The following is a 25,832-nucleotide window of genomic DNA, read 5'->3' on the forward strand; positions in this document are numbered from 1 at the left end:
TAAACTGGACTGTCTAGAGAACAGGTCTCATCTCCCTTTCAACAAGTTTGTCCTCTCTGCTATTATCTATTCCCCCAATTGAATTTGCTCCATGTGCAAAAATTCTTAATTATGAACCTAGGTCAGTGACTCTAAGAATTATTCTTCTTTCCTTTCATCAATAATAAATGTATAGACTTCAACCATAGTTGGATGTATTTCTAAATCGTTATCTAGAGAGACAAAAAATAAAACTTTTGAGCCCAATACTGAACCTAAATGCAATATGATTTTGATTTTAAGATTAAAAAAAAAAAACAAATTCGTTGGCATCTGTTAAAGATGTCCTGGTTGATACTATAAGCAAACTGGGAGAGCAAGGAATAGTTTACCTGTCAGATCTATGGAGAACAGAAGAAGTCATGACCAAACAGGAGATAGAGAACATTATGAAAAGCAAAATCGATAGTTTTGATTACATTAAATTAAAAAGTTTTTGCACAAACAAAGCCAATGCAACTAAGATTAGAAAGAAGGTAGAAAATTGGGAAGGAATTTTTACAACCAGTCTCTCTGATAAGGGCCTCATTTCTAAAATATATAGAGAATTAAGTCAAATTTGTAAGAATACAAGCCATTCCCCAATTGATAAATGGTCAAAGGATATGAACAGACAGTTCTCAGATGAAGAAATTATAGCCATCTATAGTCATATGAAAAAATACTCTAAATCATTATTGATTAGAGAAATGCAAATCAAAACAACTCTGAGATACCACATCACACCTATCAGAATGGCCAACATGACAAAACAGGAAAATGATAAATGTTGGAGAAGATATGGGAAAATTGGAACACTAATGCATTGTTGGTGGAGTTGTGAAATGATCCAACCATTGTGGAGAGCAATTTGGAACCATGCCCAAAGGGCTATAAAAATGTGCATACCCTTTGACCCAGCAATAGCACTTCTAGGGCTATATCCCAAAGAGATCACACAAATGGGAAAAGGACCTACATGTACAAAAATATTCATAGCAGCTCTTTTTGTGGTGGCAAAGAATTGGAAATTGAGAGGATGCCAATCAATTGGGGAATGGCTGAGCAAGTTGTGGTATATGAATGTGATGGAATACTATTGTGCTATAAGAAGTGATGAACAGGCTGACTTCAGAAAAACCTGGAAAGACTTGTATGGTCTGATGCTGAGTGAAGTGACCAGAGCCAAGAGAATGTTATATGCAATAATAACCACATTGTGTGATGACTAATATTGACAAACTTAACCCTTCCTCGCAATACAAGGATCTAAGACATCTCCAGAGGCCTTGTGATGGAAAATGCCATTGACATCCAAAGAAAGAACTATGGAAGTTGAATTGCTATTTTTTTTCTTCTTTCTCTTTTTTCTCTCCTACTGAGTTTTGTTTCCTCTTTCTGATGGTTCCTATTGGTTTTAATTTTTACTTACAACATCATTAATGTGAAAATACATTTAATATGAATGTAAATGTATAGCCTATATCAGATTGTGCACTATCTTGGGGAGGGTGGTGGGGAGGAAGGAGGAGAAAAATTTTAAACTCAAAAGCATATGGAAGTGATTATTGATAAATCAAAATAAATTAATTAAAAAATGAAAAAAATAAAGATATCCTGGTAATCTATTAACTTTCAAGGCAACAAAATTATATTTCATGAATCAGAAATCTGCCATACTTCATTTACCCTTATCTTATGATAATATCCTATTTTCCTCAATTAGATGACCATGAATACCTTGCTCACCCATTTTCTTTTAATAGGGTAATTATTGGCCCCAAAGAACCATTGGCAAGGTCTGGATATTTTTAGTGAACTGTTATGAACCCAGAAGTCTACTTATTATCTGAGTATGTCTCTATAGCATTCGTCAGGGGTAAAACTATCTATCTATCTATCTATCTATCTATCTATCTATCTATCTATCTATCTATCTATCTATCTATCTCTCTATCTCTCTATCTAAAAGCTATATCCTCATCTGACTGGCTGGTGCCAGAGAAGCCTGGAAAGTACTGAACTGATCCGAGGTGTGGGAATTAGATGGTTGAGAGTACTGAGATAGGTTTCAATACCAATTTCATCAGACTGCCTTGCACAGTGCCCTTGGCCTTTCTGGTTTTCTTGGCTGGAATGCTGGTGGGAGGATGAAATCATCCATTTCCATTTATTTTAAAAGGCAAAGCAAACTAGGCCCTTAGACTGGTGTTACTAGGATAAGTGGACCAGGAAAGGGTGTGTTAGTACTAGTTTACCACCTGCCTTCCCTCTTTACTAGAGTTCCCAACCTAGTCAGTCAGGGGTGGGAATGTTCCCCACTCAGATGGAGAAAGTAAAGCATTCATCAGTTCACATGCTGCGGACTCTGGGGTTGGAGCCAGGAACACATCACCAACAGCATGAAATATGCACTCTGAGCAAAGCACGGATGTCGAGCAACCCAGATAAAGATTTCCTTTGGTTGCCAAGAGGGAGGCTGGCCAATTCTTTAATCCCTAATGGATAACTTGGTCCTCTGTAGACCTTAGGGTCTGTGATATAAATGTTTCAGCAATGTTATAGGTACCCCACTGGTACCTATGTGTTCAGATGCAAGTGCCTAAATCTGGGGCTGTCAGCAACAGTTTTAGGTTCTATATATATATATATATGCTCATCATTCCTGTCATGGGAGCAGTAACCATTTAGGGTAGCTGTGGTTAATGGCCTGGTTGCTGTTTCCTTTTTTTCTGTTGGGCCATGAATTTCCCTGAATTCCTTTAATTCTGATATAGAAATCTTCTTTTTGTTTTTGTGGTGAAAGCCAAGAAAGAGAGGCAAGAGCATATATGTGCTAGAGCCATGTCAAATAGAGCCAATTTTTACATTTTTGCTGTGAACATTTACACTTGGGAAATCAGTAAATGCTACACATCAGGGCTTGATTTATTGTTTTGTGGATTGTCAAGACTTAAGGAAGTGATGGAGGAAATGTTAATAATGCAGATTAAACTTTGAAGTGTATTGTGCAAGGTCAGAGTCAAGATGGCAGAATAAGGCAGAAATTCACCTGAACTCTCCAAAATTCATCTCTAAACAACTATAATTTAACATTTCAAAAGAAATTCTGGAGCAGCAGAACCAATAAAAAGAGGGGTTAAAATAATTTTCCAACCCAACTTAGAAGGTCAGCAAGAAAGGTCTGTCTCACTCAGGTAAAGGGAGAGAACAGATGAGTGCAGGTAGTCTCCAGGCAAAGCAGCAGCAGACCATACCCAGCAAGCCATTAGGAGGCCCCGATTTCCTGTGTAGTTCTGAGATCAAGTCCCACAGTCCCAGTACAGCAGGTCAGCTGCAAAGCCTCATGCCCCTGGAGTGGCAGGCCAGCAGCCAGGTTCTACAGCCCCAGTGCATCCAACCAGTGGCCAGGCCCAAGGCCCCAGTGCAAGAAACTTGGGACAGTGTCCCCTCCACACGAGAAACAGAGCAAAAAATTTAAAGACATGAAATAGTCTGGAAAAATGAGCAAAACCCCCCCAAAAAAAACAAAAAACAAAAACCAAAAAAAAAATCTGAAAGTTACTATTGGTGACAGGGAAGGTCAAAAAACAAACTCAGAAGAGGACAACAATGTCAAAATGCCTAAAGCCTCAAAGAAAAATGTGGATTGATCTCAGACTCAAAAAGAATTCTTGGAAGAGCTCAAAAAGGATTTTAAAAAACAGATAAGAGAAGTAGAAGAACAATAGGGAAAAGAAATGAGAGTGATATAAAAGAATCATGAAAAGAAAGTGTCAACAGCTTGGTAAAGGAAGCACAAAAAATGGAAAAAAAACATACAAAATTTATCCAGGAACTATATGAACACAATTACAAAACACTTTTCATGCAAATAAAGTCAGATCTAAATAATTGGAAAAATGTCAGTTGCTCTTGGGTAAGCTGAGCTATTATAATAAAAATGACAATTCTACCTAAGTTAATTTACTTATTCAGTGCCATACCAATCAAATCACCAAAAATTATTTGATAAAGCTAGAAAAAATAATAAGAAGATTCATTTGGAATAACAGAAGGTCCAGATATCAAGAGAACTAATGAAAAGAAATGCAGGGGAAGATGACCTAGCCATTCCAGATCTTAAATTGTATTATAAAGCAGCAATCATCAAAACTACTTGGTACTGGCTAAGAAATAGAGTGGTGGATCAGTGGAACAGGTTAGGTATGTAAGACAGACTAGTCAATGACTGTAGTAATCTAATGTTTGATAAACCCAAACAGCTCAGCTTCTAGGATAAGAACTCGCTAGGAGTTCTGGGAAAACTGGAAAAGAGTGTGGCAGAAACTAGGCATAGACCAAAATTTTGCACCATATACCAAAATAAAATCAAAATGGGTTCATGATTTAGATATAAAGGCTGATATTATAAGCAAACTGGGAGAGCAAGTAATAGTTCACCTGTCAGATTTATGGAGAACAGAAGAATTTGACTAAATAGGAGATAGAGAACATTATGAATTGCAAAATGGATTATTTTGATTATATCAAATTGAAAAGTTTTTGCAGAAACAAAGCCAATGCAACCAAGATTAGAAGGAAAGTAGAAAACTCAGAAAGAATTTTTACAATTAGTATCTCTGATAAGGGCCTCATTTCTAAAATATATAGAGAACTAAATCAAATTTATAAGACTACAAGGTGTTCTCCAATTGATAAATGGTCAAAGGATATGAACAGACAGTTCTCAGATGAAGAAATTATAGCCATCTATAGTCATATGAAAAAATACTCTAAATCACTATTGATTAGAGAAATGCAAATCAAAACAACTCTGAGGTACCACATCACACCTACCAGATTGACCAACATGACAAAACAGGAAAATGATAAATGCTGGAAAAGATATGGGAAAATTGGAACACTAATGCATTGTTGGTGGAGTTGTGAACTGATCCAACCATTTTGGAGAGCAATTTGGAACTATGCCCAAAAGGCTATAAAAATGTATATAGCCTTTTACCCAGCAATAGCACTTCTAGGGCTATATCCAAAAGAGATCATAAAAAAATGGTAAAAGGACCCACATGTACAAAAATATTCATAGCAGCTCTTTCTATTGTGGCAAAGAATTGGAAATTGAAGGGATGCCCAACAATTGGGGAATGGCTGAACAAGTTGTGGTATGTGAATGTAATGGAATACTATTTTGCTATAAGAAATGATGAGCAGGAGGACTCCAGAAAAAATCTGGAAAGATTTGTATGGACTGATGCTGAGTGAAGTAAGTAGAACCAGGTGAACATTATATACATTAGCAGCCACATTGTGTGATGACTAACTTTGATAGATTTAGCCCTTCTCAGCAATGCAAGGATCTAAGACATCTCTAAAAGCCTCACAATGGAAAATGTTATGCACATCCAGAGAAAGAACTATGAAGTTTGAATGTTGATTGAACCATACTATTTGCTATTTTTTTTCTTCTGTTTTGCTTTGTTTCCTCTTTCTTGTGGGTCCTTCTATTGGTTCTAATTCTTCCTTACAGCATGACTAATGTGAAAATTTATTTAATAGGAATGTATATGTACAGCCTATATCAGATTGCATGCTGTCTTGGGGGAGCAGGGGGAGGGAGACAGAGAAAAATTTAAAACTCAAAAGCATATGGAAGTGATTGTTGAAAACTAAAAATAAATTAATAAAATAACATATGAAACAATAAAAATAACAATAAAAATGTACAGAATTTACTGGGGAAAACAAAAAACAAAAAACAACTCTTTAAAGTAAAATCAGTCAAATGGAAAGAGAGATACAAAAACTAATTGGAAACAAACAATTCCTTAAAAATAAGAATTGGGCACGTGGAAGCTAATGACTCCAGGACACTTTAATAATAAATCAAGCAAAATTAAAAGAAGAAAAAAAGAAGAAAATGTGAACTATCTATTTGGAAAAACAACTCACCTGGAAAATAGATTCAGGAGAGAAAATTAAAAATTATTGGACTGCCTGAAAACCATGATCAAAAATAGAGCCTGGAAATCCTATTTCAGGAAATTATCAAGGAAAATTGTTCTGATAACCTTGATCTAGAGGGTAAAATAGAAATTGAAAGAATCCATTAAGTACCTCTGGAAAGAGATCCCAAAATGAAAATTCCCAGGAATATTATAGTCAAATTCTCGAACTCCCAGGTCAAAAAGAAAATACTGAAAGCAGTTATGAAGAAACAATTCAAATATTGTGGAGCCACAGTCAGAATTAAGCAGGATTTAGCAGTTTCTACTTTAAGTAATCAGAGAGTTTGGAATATGATATTCCAAAGGCAAAGGAGCTAGGATTACAACCAAGAATGACCTACCCAGCAAAACTGAGCATAATCCTTCAGGGGAAAGGATGAATATTCAATGAAATAGAATACTTTTAAGCATTCTTGATGAAAAGATTAGAGCTGAACAGAAAATTTGATTTTCAAATACAAGACTCAAGAGAAGCATGAAAAGGTAAATAGTAAAGAAAACATAAGGAATTCAATGAGGATCAGCTGTTTACATCACTACACAGGAAGATGATACTTGCAACTCTTAAGAACCTTATCACTATTAGGGCAATTAAAGGAGTATACATAGGCAAAGGATGTGGATATAAGTTGACTTTGACAAGATGATATAAAAAATTAAGGAGTTGTTGGATTGTTCTGGGAGAAGAGGGAAGGGAGAGGTAAGATGGAGTAAATTATATCTCATGAAGAGGCATGAAAAACCTAATAAAATTGAGAGAAAGATGGAGGGAGAGAATATCTCTTGAACATTGCTCTAATCAGAAGTGGTTCAGAGAGAGAATATACACTCATCTGTGTATGGAAATCTATCTTACCCTATTGAGAAGTAGGAGGAGAGGTAGGGGACTGATAGAAGGGGGAATGGATTGTGGCAGGCAGTGGTGAGAAGCAAAACACTAGTGTGGATGGACAGAGTGAAGGAGTGAAGGGAGAGGGAGAGAGACAGAAACAGAAAGAGAGAGAGAATATAAGCAGAAGAAAAATAGGATAGAAGGAAATACAGGTGAACTTATACATAAAACAGAAGTGAGTGAATAGCAGAGTGGATTAAAAACCCAAATCCTACAACATATTGTTTACCAAAAACACATTTGAAGCAGAGAGACATACACAGAGTTAAGGTAAGGGGCTGGAGCAGAATTTATTATGCTTCAGCTGAAGTAAAATAGGCAGGCATAGCAATCATGATCTCAGACAATACAAAAGCAAAAATGACCTAATTAAAAGAGATAAAGAATGAAAGTACATTTTGCTAAAAAATACCATAGGCAATGTAATAATATCAATACTAAATATATATGCACCAAATGCTATAGCATCCAAATTTTTATAGGAGAAGCTAAATGAGTTCTAGGAGGAAAGAGACAGTAAGACTATACTAATGAGGTCCCTCAACTTTCCGTCTCAGAACTAGATAAATATAAATGAAAATAAACAAGAAAGAAGTTAAGGAGGTGAATAGAATTATAGAAAAAAAATTATATATGATAGACTTCTGGAGAAAATTGAATGAGAATAGAAATGAATTTACCTTTTTCTCAGTGGTACATGACATCTACACATAATATGGCATAAAAACCTCACAACCAAATGCAGAAAAGCAGATGTTAAAAACAACATTTTCAGATCATAATCTTATAAAAATTACATTCAATAAAGGGAAGGGAGAAATAAATTAAAATTAATTGGAAACTAAAGAATCTAATCGTAAAGAATAAGTGGGTCAAAGAACAAATCATAGACATAATAATTTCATTAAAGAGAATGAGAACAATGAGACAATATACCAAAATTTATAGGATTCAGAAAAGCAGTACATGGAGGAAAAATTATATCTCTAATTGCTTGTATCAATAAAACAGAGAAAGAAGAAATCAATGATTAGGCATGCAACTAAAAATAAAATAGACAAAGAGCAAATTAAAAATGCTCAATTAATCATCAAATTAGAAAGCCTATAAATCAAAGGAGATATTCATAATATTGAAAGTAGGATAACCATTGAACTAATGAATAAAACTAGTGCTTGGTTTTATGAAAAAAATAGATAAACCATTGGTTATTTTGATTGAAAAAAGAAAAGAAGAAAACCAAATTACCAGTATCAAAAATGAAAAGTGTGAATTCACTACCAAAGAAGAGGAAACTAGAACAATTATTAAAATCTATTTTGCCCAATTATATGCCAACAAATCTGACAATCTATGCAAAATTGGTGAATTTTTACCAAAATATAAATTACCCAGATTAACAGAAGAGGAAATAGAATACTTAAATAAATCTATCTTAGCAAAAGAAATTGAACAAGACATCAATGAACTCCCTAAGAAAAAATCCCCAGGGTCAGATGGATTCACAAAGGAATTCTACCAACCATCTAAAGAACAATTAACCCCAATGCTATATAAACTATTTAGAAAAATAGGTGAAGAATCCTACAAAATTCCTTTATAACAGAAATGTGGTGCTGCCTAAACTCCTTTAATTAGATCTATTTTTGCTTTTATTTTGTCTGAGATCACAATTGATACACCTGCCTATTTTACTTCAGCTGAAGCATAATAAATTCTCCTTCAGCCCCTTACCTTGACTCTGTGTATGTCTCTCTGCTTCAAATGTGTTTCTGGTAAACAACATTTGCCTAAAGGCAAAAACAGAGAAAGAAAACTATAGAGTAATTTTCTTAATGAATATTGATGTAAAAATTTTAAATAAAATACGAGCAAGGAAATTACGGCAATATATCACAAGGATCATACACTATGACTAGTTGGGATTATGTCACGAATATAGAAATAGTTCAATATTAGGAAAACTATCAGTATAATTGACCATATCAATAACAAAAGCAATGGAAATCATGAATATCTAAATAGATGCAGAAAAAGTCAACACTCATTCCCATTTAAAAAAAAAACACCAGAGAGCATAGAAATAAATAGAACTTTCCTTAAAATGATAGATAGTATCTATCTAAAACCATCAGCTAGCATTATCCATAACGGGAATAAGCTAGAAGCCTTCCCAGTAAGATCGGGGTGAAGCAAGGATGCCCATTATCACTACTATTATTTAATTTTGTACTAGAAATGATAGCTATAGCAATAATAAAAGAAAAAGAAATTGAAAAATTTAGAATAGACAATGAGGAAACAAAATTATTACTCTTTGGAGATGATCTGTTAATATATTTAGAAGATGCTATAGAATCAACTAAAAAATCCAGTTAAAACAATTAACAAGTCTAACAAAGTTTCAGGATATAAAATAGACCCATGCAAATTGTCAACATTATATATATGTGTGTGTGTGTGAGTGTGTGTGTGTGTGTGTGTGTATATATATACACACATATATATATTCATATATATATATATATATATATACATATATGCAAAAAAAAGTCCAGCAGCAAGAGATAAAAAGAGAAATTACAGAGGGCAGAGCCAAGTCCCTGCAGAGAAAATGCAGGGACCTGCTTAAGCTCTCCAACAAACCCCTCCAAACAATTTAAAATAATGCCTCAAAACAAGTTCTGGAGTAGCAGAACCCACAAAAAGATGGCATGAAAAACTTTTTCTGGCCCAAGACAACTTGGAAGGTTAAATCAGGAAAGATCTACTGCACCAGGGTGAGAGTGGAGTCCAGTTTACTGTAGGCCATGCCTCAGCAAACTGAATCAGTGGCCCTAGTGAAAATTTCATATTCTCTCAGCTCACAGACAGTAAAGGAGTCAGACAACTGGTCAAAAGAAGATTGCAGGAGTCCCTTTGCTGGCAGTGAGGGTAGGACTCTTTTGTATTGCCCATGCATAGATCTAGGTTTCAGTCCTGGGTCTCAGTCCCAGGGTAAGGAGGAGCATTAGCAAGGCAGAGTTTTCAGCCACAGGGGATCTGGGACCGTGGTCACAGCTTCAGGGTGAAAAAGAATGCTTGTGGTTGCTCATAGAACAGAACGTAGGATAGGACAGTGTTAAACACACCTTTCTCTAGATCATACCATGTTGGGAGAGCCAAAAACTTACCAGTCCCCAAAATTACTTCTGAAAACAGCTGCACAATAACCTGAAGCTCCTTCACTCCAGAAGCAGAGATCCACTTTAGCATGAAGTTAAAAATCAAGAAATAGGCTGAAAAAATGGGAAAATTGTGGGAAAAAAAGATCCTGACTATAGAAAATTACTATGGTGACAGGGAAGACCAAAACACAAACCAGAAGAAGACAACAAAGTCAAAACAACTACATCCAAAGCCTCAAAGAAAAATGTGAATTGGTCTCAGGCCATGGAAGTGCTCAAAAAGGATTTTAAATATCAAATGAGAGAGATATAAGAAAATTGGGGATAGAAATTAGTGTAATGCAAAAAAAAAAATGAGTCAACAGCTTGGTAAAGAAGGCACTAAAATGCTGAAGAAAATAATACCTTAAAAAACCAGAATAGGCCAAATGGTAAAAGAGGGGCAAAAATCCAATGAAGAGAAAAATGCCTTGAGAAGCAGAATTGACCAAATGGAAAAAGATATACAAAAATTCACTGAAGAGAAAGACTCCTTAAAAAGTAGAATTGACTAAATGGAAAAGGAGATACAGAAGCTCATTAAATAAAATAATTCATTAAAATTAGAATTAGGCAAACAGAAGCCAATGACTTTATGAGACATCAAGAAACTATAAACAAAAATCAAAAGAATGAAAAAATAGAAGAAAATGTGAATCTCATTGGAAAAAAAAAAACTTACCTAGACAATAGATCCAAGAGAAATAATTTAAGAATTATTGGACTACCTGAAAGCCATGATCAAGAAAAAAAGGTCTTGGCATCATCTTTCAAGAAATTATCAAGGAAAACTGCCCTGATATTCTAGAATCAGAGTGTAAAATAGGAATCAAAAGAATCCACCAGCCACTTCCTGAAAGAGATCTCAAAATGGAAGCTTCAAGGCAGTCAAATTCCAGAGTTCTCATGTTGAGGAGAAAATATTGCAAGCAGCCAAAAAGAAACAATTCAAATATTGTGGACCCACAGTCAAGATAACACAAGATTTAGCATTTTCTGTAATAAAGGGTCACAGGGCTTAAAATATGATATTCTGAAGAGCAAAAGAGCTAGAATTACAACAAAAAATCAACTACCCAGCAAAACTGAGTATAATCCTTCAGTGGGAAAATTGGATTTTCAATGAAATAGAGGGCTTTCAAACATTACTGATGAAAAGACCAGAGCTGAATAGAAAATACAAGACTCAAGTGAAGCATAAAAAGGTAAATAAAAATAAAACATGAGGGATTCAACAACATTAAGCTGTTTATATTCTTACATGGGAAAATGATACTTGTAACTCCTAAAAACTTTATCATTACTAGGGCAATTAGAAGGAGCATGAATAGAGAGGAAATGTGTGAGTTGAATGTGATTTGGTGGTTATCTGGAAAAAAATTAAGGGGTGAGAAAAAGAAATACACTGGGAGAAGGGGAAAGGGAGAGGTAGGTTAAGGTAATTATCTGACATAAAAGAAGCACACAAAAACTTTCACAATGGAAGGGAAGATGGGAGAGGAAGAGGTGAGCATGTGAACCTTCTCATCATAATTGGCTGAAAGAGGGAATAGTATACATTCAGTTGGGTAAAGAAATCTATCTTACCCTACAGGAATGTAGGAGGGCAAGGGGATAAGTGGGAGGGGAGCTGGTAGAAGGGAGGGAGGATGGGGGGAGGTAAAAGTAAGAAGCAAAATACTTTTGAGGAGTGACAAGGTGAAAGGAGAGAGAGTAGGATAAACAGGGGGAAATAGGATGGAGGGGAAAACATAGTAATCATAACTGTGAAAAAAAATTATAGCAAGTTGCTCTGATAAAGATCTCATTTCTCAAATATATAGAGAACTGAGTCAAATTTATAGAAATAAGAGCCATTCCTCAATTAATAAATGGTCAAAGGATATGATCAGGCAGTTTTCAGATGAAGTAATCAAAGCTAGCTATAGTCATATGAAAAATTATCTAAATTACTGTTGATTAAAGAAATGCAAATTACATGAAAGAGAAATCATGAGGAAATTAATAAGATTAAAATGTTAAGATTTTTATATGGGAAGATTATAATTGTAACTCCTAGGAACCTTATGATTACTGGGGCAAATAGAAGAGGTATACATAGAAAGAGGGCACAAGTGTCAGATGACTGCGATGAGATGATTTTAAAAAAATAAAATTAAGGTTTGAGAAAGAGGGATGCACTTGGAGTAGGGGGAAGAGAGTAGAACAGAGAAAATCATCTCAAAGAAAAGAAGCATGTATGAAAAAGTTTTACAGTTGAGAGGAAGATGGGGGGGAGATAGAAAGTGCTTCAACCTTTCTCTCATTAGAATTAGCTCAAAGAGGGAATAAATTACACACTTACTTGGAAATAGAAATCTATTATTTTACCCTACAGGGAAGTAAGAAGGGAAACAGATAAGAGAAAAAGGAGGCTTGTAAAAGGGAATGCAGATTAAGGGAGGCAGTGGTCAGAAGCACAACAAACTTTTGGGGAGGGACAGCGTAAAAAAATAGAGAGATAAAATACCATTAAGAAATTACAGCAATATACCACAAAGTTCATACACTATGACCAAGTGAGATTTATACCAGGAATGCAGGGCTAGTTCAATAATAAGACAACTGACAGCATGATTGATCACATCAATAACAAAAAATCATATGATTATCTCAATAGATGCAGAATTTTTTTTTACAAAAATACAACACATTTCTACTTAAAAAAAATAACAACTAGAAAGCATATGGTTAAATGAAGCTTTCTTTAAAGTAATAAGCAAAGTCTATATAAAAACATCAACAAGCATTATCTGTGATAGGGCTAAGCTAGAAGCCTTTCCAATAAGACCAAGGATGAAGCAAGGATGCCCATTAATCACTATTATTGTTCAGTATTGTACTAGAAGTGCTTACTATAGTAATAAGAGAAGAAAAAAATTGAAGGAATTAGAATAGGCAATGAGGAAACAAAACTATCACTGTTTACATATGATATGATGTAAAATCAACAGGAAAAAAAAACCTAGTGGAAATAATTAACAATCAGAATATAAAAAAATAAACACACATAAATCATCAGCATTTCTATATATTTCCAACAAAGTCCAGATGGAAGAGATATTCCATTTAAAATAACTTCAGATAATATAAAATACATGAGAGTCTCCCATCTAAGACAAAACCAGAAAACTATATGAACACAATTGTAAAATACTTACACAAATAAAGTTAGATCTAAACATTTGGAGAAATATTAATAGCTCATGGTTAGGCTGAGCCAGTATCATAAAATGACAGTTCTACCTAAATTAATTTACTGATTCAGTGCCATACCAACCAAACTACAAAAATATTATTTTACAGAGCTAGAAAAAACAAAATTCATCTGGAAGAACAAAAGGTCCAGAATATCAAGGGAGTCAAAAAGAAAAAAAAATATGAAGGAAGGTGGCCCAACAGTACTAGATATCAAACTGTATTACAAAGTGATAATCATTACAACAATCTGGTACTGGCTAAGAAATAGACTGGTGGATCACTGGAATAGATTAGATACATAATACACAATAGTAAATGACTACAGTAATCTAGTGTTTGATAAATCCAAAGATCCAAAAACTCACTATTTGACAAAAACTTCTGGGAAAAAAGGAAAGCAATTTGGCAGAAAACAGGTACAGACCAACATCTCATATTCTATACAAAGATAAGGTTAAATTGGGTGCATGATTTAGACATAAAGGTTGATATCATAAGCAAATTAGAGGAGGATGGACTATTTTACCTGTCAGATTTATGGGTAAGGGAAGCATCTGTGACCAAACAAGAAATAGAGAGTATTATGGGGGTATGAAATGGATAATTTTGATTATATCAAATTTAAAAAAGGTTTTGTAGAAACAAAACCAATAAAGTTAAAATTAGAAAGAAAGTGAAATTGGGGATTTTTTTTTTACTGGAAATATCTCTGATAAAGGTCTTATTTTTCAAATATATAGAGAATTGAGTCAAATTTATAAGAATACAAGCCAGTCCCCAATTGATAAATGGTTAAACGACATGAACAGGCAATTTCCAGACAGATAAATCAAAGCTATCCATAGGCATGTGAAAAAAATGCTCTAAACCACTCTTGACCAGAGAAATGCAAATTTTAAAATTGAAGGACCACCTCACACTTATCTGATTGGCTACTGTACTAGAAAAGGACAATGACAAATGTTGTGGGGGATTTGGAAAAATGAGGGTGCTAATGCACTGTTGGTGGAGTTGTATATTGATCTAACAATTCTGGAGAGAAATTTAGAACTATGCCCAAAGGGCTACAAAACCACATATCTTTGACCCAGCAATGCCACTACTAGGTCTGTATCTCAAAGAGATCAAAGAAAAGGGAAAAAGATCTATATGTACTAAGATATTTGTAGCCCCTCTTCTTGGAGGTGGCAAAGAATTGGAAATTGAGGGGATATCCATCAATTGGGGAATGGCTAACTGAGTTCTGGTATATGATTATGAAGGAATATTATTATGCCATAATGATGAGCAGGATGCTTTCAAAAAAACCTGGGAAGAGATACATGAACTGATGCAAAGTGAAATGAGCAGGACCTGGAGAACATTGTACACAATAATAGCAATATTGTATGATGATCTACTGTGAAGGACTTAGCTATTCTCAGCAGTACAATGATACAAGACAGTTTCAAAGGACTTATGATTTAAAATGTCTACCTCCAGTAAAAGAACTGATGGAGTCTGAATGGAGATTGGAGCATACTTTTTAAACTTTCTTTGTATTTCTTACTGTTTTTTTGGTCTGCATTTATTGTTTTTGAGACACGGCTAATCTGGAATTTTTTTTTTTGCATGACTGCACATGCATATTCTCTATCAAATTACTTGCCTTCTCATAGAGTGTGGTGAGGAGGGAGAGAGGGAGAAAATTTAGAACTCAAATTTTTTTTGAAATAATATTTTATACTGTAATTGAGCATTATAATTGAGAATAATATAAATGTATGCATTGTGCATGTATGTTTTTTTTTTCTCTCTGGAGATCTAATTGTTAAACATTTACTATCACATCATTGGATAAGACTCTAGTACATGCAGAATTTATTAATTTGTGATGGAAACATTTTTCAGACCTGAAAGTGCTATATACATTTAATTATTATTATAATGTTTTCCCCCCAGTGGTGGGATTGGAGAGTTATAGATTTAACACCGGAAAGTATTTCAAGTTCTAGTCCAGATCCTTCATTTTACTAATGAGAAACTGAGGCTTACAGTGATTAAGTCACCAAAGGTCAACATAGAGCTCTTTCTATTGTTCTACATTGTTCGAGATGGATTACTCGGAGTTTTCCACACATTTGCCCAATCCTCAAGGGCACACATTTATAAGATAAATGACTATTGCCAGGCAAGAATTCTCTGGCCATTGAACAAAGTAAATGTAGGGTATGTGGGGATTGAGTACATGACACTGGCCTTATCAGCACTGGACTTTGACCAAGTGAGCTTATTAGCTATTTGACTTTAGAAAAAAAGAAAGAGAAAAGGAAGGTTCTCTAAGACCGTGTGCATGGAATACTTAATGAATGAATTGTAAAGGATACTTTCTTCAATCAATTTTAAAAGCTTAAAAAATTTAAGCTTGGTTGTCTCTGGATGAAGAAGAGGATCACAAATAGCATAAAGATGGACATGGAAAGAGAGAAATAATAGGAATGTAGGTTGGAGATGAAATTGAGAAGTCTAGTGTCACTCAGACCTTGAAAGAAAATTTCACATCATTTATATGCCCACGAAAGAGAAAAAAAAGTTTTCCATATCAAGGAGAAATAGTATGGAGGAACAACCAGGATCTTGACCTTCTGTGAGTCTATCAGGGTAGCACCATATGTCATGTAAAGATGTCTGAGAAAGGATGACTCAGAAGGATGTAAGGTTTCTTGACTCCCAAGTAACCCATAGTTCTTTCCCTTTGTAGGAGGGAAGGAGAACTAATATGATACAATAAGTCAAGATGACAACATAAGTCCCTATGGAGAGTACTTTGACTTCACAACAACCCCAAGTTCTTTCTCTCAACCTATTGTTATTGGTGAGTGTATGGGGGTGGGGAGAAGGACAACCAGGCTAGTATTGTGCAATAGAATCAGTACAGAGGACTCTGAATATTCAGGGATCCAATGGAAGAAAAAGTTTTCTTTGCTTCTTATGAGTTCAGATTTGAGTCCTTCATATTTTCTGTCAGGTGAAATACCATCTGTCCTGTATGCCACAGTGTATTAGTCTGAGGGCTTGCATGCAAACTAAGTTTTTTTTTTTTTGTTAGGGGAAACAAATAAGCCTAATACAGCTGTTCTCAAGAGAAGTTCTTGCCGGTAGACAGATATTGGTTGGGACATGAGCCATTATTATTGAAAGACCTTTAAAGATTGAATTCAATCAGTTTGAGCCCATAACTGAAACTCTAAGTTACAATTACACCAGTGTAAGGGGGTGTCCCACTTCTCCCAATACCAAGCAATGTGACTAAAAAGATCTTCTTTGCCCTGATACTTTATCAGATAAGAACATCTCTTTAACTGAGTTGCAGAATTAATTGAAGGTGTAAAGTGGATGTGCATTGATGCTATATAGGAAATGTTTCATAGATGGTGGGAAAATCAGTTATGTCTTCAGAGGCCTGGAAAAACAGGAAGATAGTTTAGAATCAGGCATTTCAATCACAGTCCAGTATGGTGATGGAGCAAGTTTAGCCAAGACCCTGAGAAAGTAGAGAAGAAAGAGTCTTCTTGTCTCCACTAACCCACTACCAAAAGGAAACCTTTTGAAAGCCTTGAAAGATCTGAAGATTTTAACTTCCCATCAGAGCTGGTAGCAATATCCTAGGAGAATCAGTTGCCCAAGTATCTACGAGACAGACTGAGGAAAGATATTTACAGGGAGTGTGACCTATTTAAATCAGAAAGCAGTACCATGAATTACCCTATGGACAAATGTGCTCTTTAAACTTGAGTCCATTTTTTCCCCCTGGACTCTAAATACTTGAAGGAGAGTATGCTCCAGACTTTTGGGGAGAATGATTTCTACAAACTGTTCAGCTCTACCATTAGAGTAAATACCTTTAAGTAAAAGCTAATTAAATCTGTCTGGCAGATGAAATAATGGAGGTATGCCAGATAGGGGCTCATGTGCAAAAGGCACTAGAAAACTTCTTATTCCTTCAGGATTACCCCTACAATGTTAAGAAGACAAATAATTAGTAGCCCTCTGGGGACCCAACCTAGAAATATGATTGGGAATTGGGAAAGTGAGCCCAAAGTAGGTGCTGAATAAGAATTACATTTAAAAAAAGAAACACAGTGCAAACAATATCACAAGTAAGTATATATAAATGCCAAGTGAAAGAGACAGACAATCAGTGTTCCAGGATGTCAGAAACACGAATGAAGTTTGAATAAAACCACAAAAATAAAACCATGAAGTCATTGGTAGAATAACAAACGGTTAAGGCTAAAAGGAATCTTACAGATCAACAAAACTAAGTTTTTCATTTTTTTTTACAGATGAATAAGTTGAGAGCCAGGGATAGGAAGTAACTTGCCCAATTACCCGGGAAACAAAAATCTTTTGTTGTTGTTCACCTTTCATTCTTGAAGAGGACCAATGACATCATGAGGGTGATGTCCTGACTTGTGAGTCAGTTGGATTTAAGTGAGGCAAAGCTGTGCAAAGTCATCAACCTCACTCCTCCAGAGTCATCGAAGTCCAGTGGCAAGACAAAAGTCAAGATGACTGGGGATGGCCCAGGATTCAGTGACCTTGGCCTTTCTAAATTATGGTCTTTCCCAGGTCTCAGTTTGTCTGTGATGGTTTCCATTCAATGACTAAGGACTAAATCAATTACACCAGTGTAAGGGGTATTCCACTCCTCTGAACCCCAAGTGACGTAACACAGGGGCAGGGAACATATGGCTTTGAGGCCATGTATGACCAGCTAGGTTCTCAAGTGTGGCCCTTTGAATGAATCCAAACTTCACAGAACAAATTCCCTTAATAAAAGGATTTCTTCTATAAAACTTGAGGTCAGTCAAAAGGCCTCACCCAAGGACCTAGAAGGCCACATGTGGCCTCCAGGGCACAAGTTCCCCACCCCTGAGTTTATTAGTTGTCACCTTACTTTGTGTTGAATGAGTGTATAAAAGAGGCAGTTGGCTTTTAGAATGATGAATTCCTCGGTGTTTAGGAATGGTTTGTGTACAATTATCTAGGAAAAAGATACACTTTCCTGTTAAAGTGTATCAATTAATTTCCCATAGTTTAATTTCTGACTTTTGGAGAGGAAGAATAAAACATCAGTCAATGAGAAATAATTCATGACCTAGTTTATTCCATTTGATGAAGACACAAAGGAAAAAGAATCTCCTGGGATGGGAAGGCAGTCTTATTGTTACAGCATATGGCCTTAGCCACAGCACATAGTTTTCATGAACATCTGGAAAGGAGCCAAGATCAGGGTCAGGGTTTGGCTTTACCTACCAAAATCTGGGATTAGATCTTATTTTGACCACTTTGTCTGATGACAATGAGGACTTTCGTTGTTCTTATGAATCTCTGGTACCCACACAATAAAAAAAATGCAAAATTTGCCCAAGAAGAGACTTGGATATGTTTGTATACAAAATTGCAAGCTGGCATTTGAGCCAATTGGGAGGACCAATGTGGCACATTATTTTTTTGTAGACCCCAAAAGGACATTGAAGACAGTATAGTTTAGCAATAGCAATTCTGGACCTGGCATTGGGAGGTCTGAGTCCCAGTCCACTACTCAGCTAAGTAGCCTTGAGCAAGTCACATAACTCCTCTGGGTCTCAGTTTTCTCATAGGTAAAATGATACTAATATTTGGGCTACCTGCTTCATAGGTTGTTTTGAGGATCAATTACATTTAAATACAATTATATTATAAATTTTACAAAGTACTTTGCATACTCCATTTCATTCCATCCTTATCACAAGCTAATGCGGGTAGATTATATTATATCCATTTTGCAGATGAGGGAACTGAGACTCAGAAAGGGTATGTTATGAATTTACCATAGTCATAAAACTAGAAATTTCAGAGGTTAGACCTAGACACAGTGTTCTACCCCACTGCCACCCAAATGAGATAAAATCTCATGTGTGAGGATAGCTCTGGCCTCTTGCTAAAGGACCTACTATATCCCTGTGACTGAAGGCTCTGTTAAAGATGATTGAATGATGACTGAGTCAGAAGGAGCCACTCCTTCAGTTGGGTGTATGAGCTGTGGAAAATTTCTATCTCCCCTTCTTGGTATGCCACATCCAGGCCAGTTCTCCCCTCCCTGTCAAGGGAGGCAGGGGCTTTCTTTCTCTTTCCACCCCACTATTTATCTATGGCAGCCCACAGTGAGCCCATGGGAATTACAAACAACATGTCTTTGCCTAAGTGAGGCTGATACAGGACTTTAAGACCCTAATTGCATCATTTGATTTGTGTTTCTTTCCCTGAATATGGGTCACCATATTCACCAACAATCCTGAAAGAGGGATATGTCCAGTTTCAGCAGCCACCTTGTGAGTTTAAGGGGTCTAGAGGTCTAGAGTTGGAACTAATTTTCCATTGAGAAAAGCCTCCTGAAACTATACCCTTCTCAGAAGAGAAGATGATCTCCTCCAGAAGGATATTATAGTTGAAAGGACCAAGAAAGCCAAAGCCATGCCAAGTTGGCCAAAATATTGAAACTTTGTCATTTGCTAAGGATGATACATATCTAAGGTGAATGTTCAGTGGTACCATACATCTCTCAAGAGTCTCTGTCTCTTTGGAGAATATAATAGAGGTGACATTATTTCATTTAAAATATTTGTTAATGAGTGCCTATGAGTCTTTTGTCTTTTATGCAATTGTGATGAAGGAAGTAAATAGCTGTCATCTTTTATTTTGTATGATGAATACCTTTTCTTGAGGAATCCTGTTAATCCCTTTGGGGGATACCCTAGGGACAAGCCATACTTAAGCTATGTTTAAGAATATTTTCCCTGGAGGTGATAAGCAAGAGAATATGAGAAAAGCCTGATTCCCTTATATTAAGGGTCAAACTCCATCAGGATTTGGTATAGGTAACACTAGCGCAGAAAGCTGGATTCTCTTTCCTTGGAGGTCTCCTTCCATCCCCAGGCCATAAGGTGAGCTATGTACGTTGTCTTGAGAACTTTAAAGCACTATATAAATTCCATGGACTGTTAGTGAGTTAGTGCAGACAGCAGCATTTTGAGAAGCATTCTTCCTATATCGATGTAAGGATTTACTCTCATGATTAGAATAAGTATTTTGAACTTTCCCCTCATACTTATTGTATATTTAAATGGTATTTAGTTCTTAAGTCTGTTAAGTGTAAGTTTTTTTTCCTGGAACAATGATTTCATTGGTATACAGAGCTCCCAATGAAGAACTTCCTCTATTAATATGTAAGACCATCTTCTCTTCACTTATAGTATTAGACCAGGTAGCCTCAAAGCCACATGTGGCCCTCTAGGTCCTTAAGTGCAGCCCTTTGACTGAATCCAAACTTCACAGAACAAATCCCTTTAGGGGCCTCAAAGGACAGCACTTGAGGACCTAGAAGGCCACATGTGGCCTTGAGGCCACAGGATTCCCACCCCTATATTAAATAGTTAGTTACCTGAGGCACTGAGAGGTGAAATTAATTGCCCAGGGTCATAGTCAGCATGTATCTGAGGTGTGACTTAAACTCAGTTCTTCCTGATCCAGTTTCAGACTCTATACACTACACATGTTGCCTTGTAAAACTTCTGGCATAAAGTAGTAGAGTATTCTAACTAATAGAAGCATAAGCACATAGACGGCATGAAACAATTAGTGAGTTGTTGTTGGAGTTTTTTCTCTTTTTTTAAAGTATTTTTATTCACTTTTTTTAAACAAAGAGACTTTTTCATTCTTTTTTTTTTAGTTTTAAATTCTCTCCCTTTCTTTCCCCCCTTCTCTACTCAATGACAAGGCAAGAAAAACAAAAAACATTACATATAGCATAATATAATTGTTATATACATACAGTACAGTTGGCATGATATAATTGTTAGTAAAAACCATAAATGTATCATTGAAGTTCAGCAAGAATTTGTCAGGCACTTATTGTATGCCTGTCCACAGGCACAATTCTGTTTTCCATCTCCATGCTTTTGCACAAACTGCCACCATACCTGGAATGCTCTCCCTCTTCATTTCCATCTTTTAGAATCTCTAGTTGCCTTTGAGTGTTTGCTCAAATGTCAGTTCCCATTCAAAGATTTTCCTGATTTCCCAATTATTGGCATCCTCTAGATAATTAGATGGCATTTACTTTTGTCTATATTGTATATTTACTTCTTTGGGTATTCAGGTAGAATTTGAAGCTTGTTGAAGGTTGGGACCATTTTCATTTTTGGCTTTATATACACAGCATCAAGCACTGCACCTGGCCCCTAGTAGACACAAATTTTTGTACCCATGAATTGAATTGTGGGGAATATAAAGGAAGCAAAGAATCTGATCCTACCCAAAGGACTTACAGGACCAAGTTATTAGTTTGATGTGCAAGGCCATCTACCAAGTGACTTCAGCCTACTAATCCAACCTTATCTTGCCCTGCACCTTAGGATAAACCCTTTATTTCAATCTGACCAACTTTATTCCTGTTCCCCTCCCACATCAAACTCATTATCTCTACTCTGTGTCTTCATTCATGTTATTTTTTCACATTTAAAATGCCCTTTTCCACTTCCTTTTACCAATACAAAACCAACAAGGCCTTAAAAGTCCAACTCCATTCCACCACTTCCAAAACCTATCCATCAAATACCACAGTTTTCATTATTCTCCTGCCTCTCCAATCACCCATTCTATTTTTTCTAAATAATCTTTCTCCTTCTACCCCCTAAATGTGGGAACCTTCAAGACTTTGTACCATTTTTTCTCTTATGTGTCACCACATATTTTTCATTAGTTCATGCTTTTAGTTATCATCATTAGGCATATGACTCCCAAATTTCTGTATCCAGACCTGACTTCTATTGAGCTCAAATCTAATTTCTAACTTTATCTGTTTAAAATGTCCACCTTGATGTCTTATCAGCATGTCAAACTCAACATATTCCAAATTTAATTTATGTTTTTCCCCAAAACTCCCCCCCTACCCAATAGTTCTTACTCTGTCACCCAGGTTCATAACCTGAGTCATCTTTGATTTTTTCTTCTCTTTAACTCATCCACACCCAATCAGCTGTCAAGAACTAATGATTATTTCCATAGTACTTCTCACATAAATCTTTTCCTTTCCCTCTGTCTGATAAAACCCTAGTTCAAGCCCTAATTACCTCTTAAAGAACTATTGTAATTGTTTCCTAACTGTGTTCCTTTCTCTAGCTTCTTCATCTTTCAATCCATCCTTCATGCTGTTGAAAGTGTAATTTTTTTAATTAACAGGTATGATTGTGCCAGACCCTCGCTCAAAATACTTCAATGGGGGTGAAGAATTGGAAAATACTAGCAAAGATCAAGAGAAAGATGAAGAGAAAAAGATGAAGAAAAAAAAAGCAGTACAGTCTAGCTCCCTCCCCCCAACAATTATTCTAACAAAAATCTATGATGACCTACAGACTGAGTAGCAATATAGAAATATAGAAACATGAAGCAGAGAATAAGTCTATGCCAATAAGGAAGGAATGGGGGGAGCAAGTGTCACTTGAGCCTCACTTTCATCTAAGATGGTTAAAGCATGGAGAGAGGGAGAGAGAGTTTCATATAGAAATGCATTCAACTCCACAGGCAAACAAAGAATAAATGGGAGAGTGCAGAGGGGTAATGAAGAGGGAAGGTAGATTCAGGGGAGGATTAGTCATAAGCAAAACCAACTCTAAGCTCAGGGATGGGATCATTAATGGGGAGTTAAAAAAAAGATAAGAACCACAGGGTCTGAATGAGGAGAAGAGAACAGGGGCAGGGAAGCAGAAGTTGATTGCATAAAGCATAGTGCATTGGAGCATAGAGCACACTCCTCTTTCATGAATCTTCTTCTTTGTAGAGACCAGGAAACAATAAAAAGAAGAAGGATAAAAGAATAGAATGGGGGGGCATACATTAATTATCATAACTGTGAATGTAAATGGTATGAATTCATCCATAAAATAAAAGAGAATAGCAGAATTGATAAGAAAGCAAAAATCCAATAATATGTTGTTTACAAGAAACATATTTGAAACATAAATATTCCCATAGTTAAAATGAGGACCTGGAGCAAAATCTATTATAATTCAAATGAACTCAAAAAACCATCATGATTCTGGAGGCAATATCAAAAAATAGACTTGATTAAAGATTTAAAGTTTAAAAAACTATATTTTGCTGAAAGGTATCATAGACAATGAATTAATTTTAATACTTAACATATATGCACTAAATGGCATAGTATCTAAATACTTAGAGGAAAAACTAAATGAGTTACAGGGAGAAATTGAAAATGAAACTATTGTAGTAGGGGACCTTAACATACCCCTTTTAGAGCTATGCAATGCTAACCAAAAAGTAAACAGAAGTTAAGAACCTGAAAAGAATTTTAGAAAAAAAACCAGATATGATAGATCTCTGTTGATTATTGAGTGACAATAGAAAGGAATATATAATTATCAGATATGTTGTGACATATTTATAAAAATTTACCATATGGTAGGCTGTAAAACCTTATAAACAAATGCAGAAATGTAGAAATGTTGATGGTATCATTTACTGACTACCATTTAAGGATTTAAGGACACAACCATGTCAACCATACTCTCTTCAAACTTGGAGTGGCCCATGGCTCCCCAGACTATCTCTTTATCTCTTCCCCAATAGCTATATTTTTGTACTGGCAATGTCTCCATCCCAACAATAACAAGAAGATTGTAAAAATGAACAGCCTTGAAAGACTTAGGAAATCTGATCAATTGTAACAATCAACCATTTTTCCAGGGCACCAAGAAGAAAGAACGATGCCCACTTCCTAACAGAGAGACTATGGACCCAATATGGATAAGGACAATGTGGGAATATATTTTCCTTAACTATGAATATTTGTTATAAGGGCTTTTTTCTTTTTTTGGGAGGGGAGAAATAAATATTTGTTAATTGAAAACGAATGAATTTAATTTAAAAAAAGCTTCTCTGGGTCTCCATTGGTAGTCAAATAAAATACAACCCCTTAGCTTGCCATTTGAAGCTACCTAAGATATCTTGCCAGCCTAACTTTTCAGCCCTCTCTCATGATAATTCCTTGAATACATTTTATATTACATTTAAAATGTATGGCTCATTGTCTACTCTCATTCAGCTACTCCCATTCCTTGACTTTGTATATGTTGCCCCTATTTCTGATGTGCTCTTTTCCTCCCTCTTCACATAAGAAATTCCTTCTCTTTAAGTACCAGCTCAGATGCTTTTATAAAGCCTTCCTGAACATTCCCAGTCATAGATCATCTGTCTCTCCTAAAATTTCTCATGCCACCACATTTGGACATGTTCTATGCATTTATCATTAGTTAGTCCTATTCGTATTATGGTTATTTGTATCCATATATTATTTATTCACTAACATTTAATCTCCTTGAGAGAAATATCTCATTTCTTTCTGTACAAGAGAAGAAGTGTTGGCAGTGTCAGAGGCAGAATAGTGTAGTGGATAGGATGTTAAACTCAAAGTTAAGAAAACCTGAATTAAAATCCTACCTCTGACACTTAGTAATTACATAAGCCTAAGCAAGCCACTCAACTTGCAAGGCATCAGTTATCTTATCAGTAAAATCAGAGCACTAAACTGAAAAATTAACAGAAAAGTTGGTCTAGCCATGTAGTGAGAGTGAGGAATAACCTATTGGGGTGATATGGATGGGTTGCAAATGGCATTGTTGAAGGAAGTACCCACATCATTGACATCGAAAACAATTAAGTATCACCAGTACATAGAACACTGCATTACTATAATATGCACATAACAAATGCATGTAAAATTGAATTGATTTTGCTTTTCCTTGAAATCCTGTTGCATTTGTTTTTTGTCACATAATTTAAGTTCTTGATCATATATAGTTTGTACAACCAAATAGTTCCATTTTATGGCACAAATAATAAATACTATCCTCCTGTTCCCTAATATGTAGGGAATCACTAAAGGAGACTTCCTGCTTGATGGGGGAAGATTGAAAGTCACACAATTGTAGTGATTCTGCCTCTGGAAGCATAGTTATTAAACATACAAATAGTTAGGGCTTATGCCCCCAGTTAGAAAGAGAAAACTTTCTAACAATGGGCTGGGGGGAGGATAGGGAAAGGAAGTTTGAGATCCCAGTCCCAGGCTAGGAAAAGCTCCCAGAGGTCCTCTACATCTTCATGACATGAGCAAAGGATCAGAAGAACATGCAAAGAACAGGGTCAACCACAGGTGTTTATGAGAAATAAGATTATGTCAGTCAAATTAGGTCTTTAACAAAAGAACACTTAGAAACTGGTGCCAGTCACACCCAGTTCCAGTAAGGAAGAAGACAAGACCAACCAGTTCTCTCTCTCCTCAGCACTCCAGCCAACAGAGTAAGTGCCCCCTATCAAAAAACAAACAAGCAAACAAACAAACAAACAAAAACAGTTGGCTTGCTACAT

At 35.7% G+C, this 25,832-nt stretch overlaps 1 pseudogene; it reads left to right on the plus strand.

The window, feature by feature from the left end:
• The first annotated feature begins 3,232 nt into the window (after positions 1-3,232).
• Positions 3,233-25,832, plus strand: part of LOC114051986 — a 102,601-nt pseudogene continuing 80,001 nt past the window's right edge.

The sequence above is a fragment of the Vombatus ursinus genome, unplaced genomic scaffold (assembly GCF_900497805.2).
Source record: "Vombatus ursinus unplaced genomic scaffold, bare-nosed wombat genome assembly UNPS02014807.1, whole genome shotgun sequence".
NCBI lineage: Eukaryota > Metazoa > Chordata > Mammalia > Diprotodontia > Vombatidae > Vombatus > Vombatus ursinus.